The following is a 7,603-nucleotide window of genomic DNA, read 5'->3' on the forward strand; positions in this document are numbered from 1 at the left end:
ATACCCAGATGATGGACTTGTTGAAAAAGAAACTAAGAAAGCAATTAAGCGGGGCTGGGGATTTAGCTCAGCGGCACAGCACCTGCCTGGCAAAAGAAAAGAAGAAAAAGTAGCTTTCCCACACCCAGACGATGGACTTGTTGAAAAAGAAACTAAGAAAGCAATTAAGAAGCAAATATAACCAAGACAGTGATAGAACTTTGGAATATACCTACACAATATTGATGAAAGATATTTTAGAGGACATGCATAATTTTGGAAAAATATTTCATGTTCATGGATTGGGAGAAACAATACTGATCAAATGACTAGACTACCTAAAATAATCATATAGATGCAAGGCACTTCCCAAAAGTCTAATAACTCTTCACAGATATAGAAATATCAATTTTAAAATTCATGTGGAAGTAGAGAAGGCTAAAATAACTAAAGCAATTCTGAGAAAAAGTTAAGGCTGGGTGGATTCACAATTCTTAAGGTAACATACATCAAAGAAAAGACAGACTCTTCAAAAACGGTGCTGATGAATTTACATATGTACATGTAAATGTGTAAAAGCAGATCCACTTCTTTAACTGTATACAAAAGTCAACTCATACTTGTTGAAAGGCCTAAATTTTAACCATGAAACAAACAGTGAATCCAAATTTAAACTTGAAACTTTAAAGAAGTAAATGTAGGGGGAAAAGACCAGAGCTCCCCTGAGAAGTACCACAACCATTCTCAGTGACAAGATCCCAAGCTCCTTTGACAGTGAGAACAGCCAAATTCATCGGGAAAGCCAGCATGACAAGCTCCTCCAGGAGAAACAACAGCCCCAGAAGACCCAACAGCTTCCTAACAGCACCCCAGCAGGTTTACTTTTTCCTCTCCAGTTCTTGTTTTTATATTGTTGGCAACAATCCTCAGGTGGGCCTCCCACACCCAGCACCATGCTGGTTCAGTTCAGTTCAGTTCAACAAGTTGACCACCAGTTGTCAGTCCACCACGAGGAGAGTTTAAGGGAGGGTAGAATCTGGGACAGGAAGAATATCTAATCTACAGCATAACAGCATGCTTTGGTGGCTTCACAAGGAACAAGAGAAATCTGTCTATATTATCTCAAGCCAAGGTCAAGTTGCGGTGCACACTTCTCATGGGTCCCTGCCAAACTCCTGAGAAGCAGTAGCCTTGTCCTTGGTACGCGAGGTACAGACAGCTTCACCCTCAACAGACAAGGGCTACTACTTCGTTTTTTGTAGAAAGCTCTGAGGCTCATAGTAAGAATTCCTGTGTGCACCAACTCTAAGAAAAGGGTCACAGACCATTGGGGAGACGTGTGTTGCACACCAAAAGCATGCTTATTGTTTTCTTTTACACACAGCTTAGCCTGTGAAGAATGGAATGTTTGCTTAGTGCATGCCCATTCAGAGAAGGTAAGTTGACTCTAGCTGTTTTGTCACCATAGATTCACTTATTTTCTGCCTGTTCAGCCTCCACAGTAACATAATCATGAGAGTGATCCCGCATCATCTTGGCCATGTTGTATATATTAGAGGCAGCTTCAAGGCCTTTAGAGAAGAGATTATGAAAGGATTTCAAACATGAAGGATTGAACATTGTGGTGACTACCTGAAAGTTCTTCTGTCAAATATTAAAATATAAATGGCTTCCTATAAGCCTGGTGGTAAATGTAAAAACAAACACTTATAAAACATTAGAGAAACAGAATAGAGTACCTTGGTTTTGGTTTAAAAATACTGTCCTTCATTAAAAATTCTTGTACAGCAAAACAATCCACCTAATTCACTTGATTTATCCCTCATTGTCTTGGATTCACATGTTCTAGAAACTTCAAGCAAAATTCCAACACAATTCTAAGGACAAAAAAGTTCACATCAGCATCCTTTAAAGAAAATAATTGAATCAAACAACTCACCCTTAAAACAATGTCCCAAACCCCAATTTGTCCAGTAGAAAGATTACATTTATAGTAATAGTAGTACATAAGCATTGCTTTTATTATAAAGTAAGAGAAAGAACACTGCAGATTTTTTTCAGGTGCCAATTTCAGGTGTTTTACATTTGTATTACTGACTCTCAATTTTATTTTATCTTGATAATATGCTTATCTACTCAGTATATCTTGCCTAACATAGGTACTCAATATGTTCATCATTAGACAAGACATTTGATTCACACTTTTCATGACCTGTGGTCCTTGTCTCTTACCATTTTCTGCTCACTTCAGTGTCCACAGGAAAAAGATAGTAATGCTTTTGTAGACATTCTTTCCAGTTAAAATAAAATAATGACAATATTAAATTTTAAATATCTCACTTGTTCCTCAATTTTGCTTGCATTATACAGTTCTTTGAGGTCTAATTTTTTAAAAAAATCATTTTTGAAATATTAAAATTATTATATTTAGTATTAGAACTCACCAGTATCATATCTGTCCAGGGACATTTTAATTCTACTACATTTAATTCTACAAAAATCCCTTGTGCCCATCCTGGGGGAAAGCAGTGGTGGGGGGAATAAATAAAACTTGTCCACTTGTTTTGGAGAGAATATTTAAAAAGCTACACTTTCCAAAGTGAGTAAGGTAAAAAAAATTTTTAAAAAGTTACAACCCATTTTTTCACAAGATTTCCTGAAAGTCTAGCAAAATATTTAACTAGTGGATTTGTCCAGACATTTATTCTTTTCATGCAAATTTCAGAAGAAAAAACATGTCAATACTGAGCATTTGATTATGTAATTTGGTCTAACCCTTACTATCAATTTTTAATTTTTAATGACATTCTGTCTCAACAATTTTCAGTCATATATGATGCAGCCCACCTCTTCTCCAAAACTATCATTTCTTAAATTTCATTCATAACTTAACCCATTTCTTCTTTTGAAGTAACACTGTTCACTTAAAAATAAAATATGCATTTTCACTTCTATTTGCCTGTTCCATTGCAAGTGTTGCCCTGATTCTGACAAGAATTTCACATCCTTGCCTGTCTTCCCTTCTTCTCATTTTCCTTCTCACACCTCTCTCCTTTTTTCACCCTTCCTCCTCTTCCACCTTTACTTCCTGCTCTCTCTTCCCTCTCTTTCCTTATTTTTTTTCTCTCTCTCCCCCTCTTTTTTTTTTTTCTTTCCTTCCCAAAAGTGTTGATTTTGGTTCTGAATTTCTGCTCTATAACTAGTGGCAAGCTGTTTTGTTAGTGCCCTCTCCCATTTCTGCAATTCTTTGCTTTTCTTCTAAATGAAATTTTTGAGTCAGAGACTTTTACTTAGTGAAAATTTTTGTAATGCTATCACTCTGATAAATTTATGCTTCAAAATACACATTTATTTATTACATAGGAATTTCTCCTTCATAGAAATCTCACTCACCACAGTCTGTATTCCTGGATTCTTGGTCATCATTGTGGGAAATACAACCATTTTCTATAATTCTTGCATGGCCCAGGTGTTTTTCTTCATACTTCTTGGTTCAACAGAATGTTTCCTTTTGACTGCTATGTCCTATGATCACTACACAGCTGTCTGCAAGCCACTCTATTACATAACAGTAATGAACAGTAGGATTCATATTCAGCTCGCAATTGGTTTGTTCTTAGCTGGCTGGATTTCTCATTATCTTTCCCTGTCATCATGGGACTTCAACTGGATTTCTGTGATTCCAACATCATTGGCCACCTCACCTGTGACTCATCTCTACTCCTGATTACCTGCAAAGACACAACCTTCTGAGAGTTCTTGGGATTTTTCCTGTCAGTATTCACTCTCATAGGAACCTTAACATTGGGGAACTTTCCTATGCATCCATCATTAAGACTGTTCTGAGAATACCCTCCGCTGAGCTAAAGAAAAAGGCCTTTTCCACTTCATCCTCGATGGTTTGTGTCTCCATTGCCTATGGGAGCTGCATATTCGAACTTCAGCAAAAGAAACAGTGACTTTGACCAAGGGGATAGTTTTGCTCAGTATCTCTGTTGCACCAGTGCTAAATCTTTCTACATATTCCCTTAGAAATCAGCAGGTAACTCTCAGCAAAGAAATAGAAGACAGTAGAACAACGGCTTTCATGAGAAACCACTTTGAAGATATCAATATGTAATACAACAAGGGTTGTTAATTTCCTACCACTTTGTTTGTAACTCTGTATTGTGTGTATGTTCTTTTGCTATTTTGTAAAAGGTTGTCTGTCTATTAATGCTTTCCTCCTTTTATTTTAAAAAAAAAAAGAAAACAGTAGGTAAAACAGTCCTTTAAGAACTTGATCAAAAAGTGTTCATCAGATAAATTTTAGTGGTAAAGAAATTCACTTCTAATCTTTAAATAGAACCTAATATGTGATGCAGGATCAGCATTGTTTTATTTCTCCACCTACTAGCATAGTCAACACTCTTTCTGTGAATGTTTTATGTCATTTTCTATTTTTCTTCTTATGACTTCATTTATTACCACAACACTTTTCCATTTATATGCCCTGAAAATTTTCTGAGCATGAGCAATTTGGTGTCACAGAATGAGGATGACATTTAACAAGAATATCAGAGTTTAGCTTTCAGTAATCATCAACAACCTTTCTGTTTTAACACTAAGCAAAATTTAAGTAAATGTTATCATCCAGCAACTCTAAAAATAACTTTCCTCAGTGTTAAACACAGTGCACTAAAATAAACACTTCTGTGTGGCAATGTCTTCTAATGTGTTTCTAGGCTTTATTTTTCCAGTAATTTTTGCATCCTAAACATTGGCTCATGTTATTTGGTGCATGTGTTATATCTCAATTGGGAATTTCATCATTTGCTATTATAATGTATGTTTAAGTTCTTTGGGCTCAAATTCCAGAAGCTAATACAAAGATTAATTCATTATTTCTGGCAGGACCCAATGTCTCCATCATGAGGAATCCTTAATGAACTACACCAATGGTTGCTCTTGAGCCCATGTTTTCACTTATTTTGCTAATGTTGAGCCTTGAGTTCATGCCAGGCATTTTGGAAAGAACCTACCTGCTCCACTAGTTCTGAAAATCTTGATACACTGGTGATATCCTAAAATGCTTCCTGCTGGTTTCATTTGTGTCTCCATTGTATGAAAGTTCCCCAATGTTAAGGTTCCTATGAGAGTGAATACTGACAGGAAAAATCCCAAGAACTCTCAGAAGGTTGTGTCTGTGCAGGAAATCAGGAGAAGAGATGAGTCACAGGTGAGGTGGCCAATGATGTTGGAATCACAGAAATCCAGTTGAAGTCCCATGATGACAGGGGAAAGATAATGAGAAATCCAGCCAGCTAAGAACAAACCAATTGCAATTGTATGGTTTCATTCTTTTTAAATAATAGTTGTGTTTTTGTAGACTTTGGAGGGTGGAAGATTAAGAATGTTTATAATAGCTACATTTTGATATAAATATTTTCTGTAAGAGAGTGTTAATTATCATTCAAAATGTACAAGAACAGCAGCAGACAGGAATTCCTCACTCAGAAGCCCTGGAGACTGCCCTCGCCCAGGTTCACAAGTGGGCCCACCCTGCGCAGGCCCTGCACCAAGTGAGAGAGTGTTCCTAGAGCTGCTGATCCCATGGTTTGAGTCCATGCTTTACTTGTGCTTGGACCCCCTGGAGGGTCACAGGTAAGGGCAGTCTGTGACTGCTGTTGGTCTAGCCTGCATCTGGTTCCTATATGTGTCCTGAACTGACTGGAGACACAGGATCAGGTGGTTCACAAACTTGTCAACCCTGCAGTGCGTGTCTGGGTTTTGTCTGTACCCTGAACTGCCTGGGGACATAGGTCCACTGGACTGGGATTGTCACACCAGTGAAACCCGAGTCTGGGCCATGCACGTGCCCTGAACTGCGAGAGAATGCTGGATCAGAGGGTCAGACATCAGCTGACACCAAGGCCCACGTTTTAGACCTGGGATAACTAGATACAAATCAAAAACTGCCAGAAAATCCGAGACTAAGTAGTGCTTCTCAGAGGTCACTCAGGGGCAAACCTGAACAACAGGAAAAATAGGGACACTAGTGGCCTTTGCTGTGCAGCTATTGAACAGGGAAACTGAGCTTTCTGCATCTGGTAGCAAACATGACAAAACGAAGGACTAAAACACAATCCCAGAACACCAGCCCAATCAGAACAAGTCCAGGAGACATCGACATAGGAGAACTTGGTAAACACATGCCTGAAATAGCTGAAATGATTGCAGTGTAAGTAAAGAACCAACTCCACAAGACCATAGAAGAGATGAGATCAGAAATAATCTCTCAGGCAAAAAATGAAATGACAATAATAATGAAAGAACTGCTCAAAAAGTCTGAAGAAGAGACATATAAGAAAATAGAAGAACAAAGGCAATAGACAGAAGTGTTAAATGAAAAATATAGAAGGGACTTAGAATGCATGAACCAGATTCAAAGACACTTCCAGGAAAACAAAGTTGCCATTGAAAGCTGACAATACCGCTTGAATGAAACTGAAGATAGAATTTCAGACTTTGAAGACAGCACATCAGCTAGTGACCATGAAAGAAAGGATCTCGTAAAATCAATAAGGATTGAGGAAAAATCAATTCAACAGCTACAAGATGAGCCAAAAAAGAATAATGCATGACCAACAGGAATCAATGAAACAGCAGGAGGCAACAAAACTAACATAAAAAGAATATTTGCAGAAATAATACCAGAAAATTTCCCAAGTATGGAAACAGAACCTGACATACAGTTAATGAGGCATATACAACTCCAACCACCACAACCAAAATAAAATTACACACAGACATATAACAGTCAAGTTCTCAGATCTGCAGCAAAAGAACAGAATGTTAAAAGCTGCTACAGAAAAGAAACAGATTACCTGACAGAATTCTGTCAGAGTCACAGCAGACTTCACAGCACAAACCATTCAACTGAGAAAAGCTTGGAATGAAGAATTACAGGACCTGAGACAAAACAACTTCCAACCAAGACTGATGTACCCTGCCAAACTATCCTTCAAATTCAATGGAGAAACAAAATATTTTCACGACAAAGAACAATTGAAGAACTTCATGAGTGCCAAGCCAGCATTACAAAGAGTACTAAAAGAGATTCTAGACAGACAAAAATCTGACCCCAATTTCAAAAACAGCAGTAGAAAGGAAACATCAAGAAGAGCAATCAAGTAAACATGTAGAAAAACTAGGAAACCAACGCAAGTAAATAACAGGACAATGATAAGTCAAAACATATCAGTTATAACCACAAATGTAACTGGCCTCAATTCTCCAGTCAAAAGAAACAGACTGGCAGAGTGGATTAAAAAACAAAATCCAATGATATGCTGAATACAGGATACACATTTTACACAAAATGAAATCCATAAACTAAAAGTCAAAGGGTTGAAAACAATCCTCCATACAACAGGAACCCAGAAAAAAGCAGGTGTAGCTATTCTGTTTGCAGACAATGTAAACTTCAAAGCAACATCAAAAGAGATTAAGAAGGTCACTACATACTAGTCAGGGGAAAACTGCAAGAGGAGAAGATAACAATCATAAACATGTATGTACCAAATATCAGAACTCCAAATTATATAAGACAAATCTTAACAGGCATGAAAACCAATATAATTAA

General features: G+C 37.4%; 1 pseudogene; it reads left to right on the forward strand.

Moving 5' to 3' along the window:
- The first annotated feature begins 1,398 nt into the window (after positions 1 to 1,398).
- On the forward strand, positions 1,399 to 5,558 carry LOC102021527 (annotated as a pseudogene).
- The last annotated feature ends 2,045 nt before the right edge of the window (positions 5,559 to 7,603 follow it).

The sequence above is a fragment of the Chinchilla lanigera genome, unplaced genomic scaffold, assembly GCF_000276665.1.
Source record: "Chinchilla lanigera isolate Chin_1 unplaced genomic scaffold, ChiLan1.0 scaffold00057, whole genome shotgun sequence".
In the NCBI taxonomy this organism is placed as follows: Eukaryota; Metazoa; Chordata; class Mammalia; order Rodentia; family Chinchillidae; genus Chinchilla; species Chinchilla lanigera.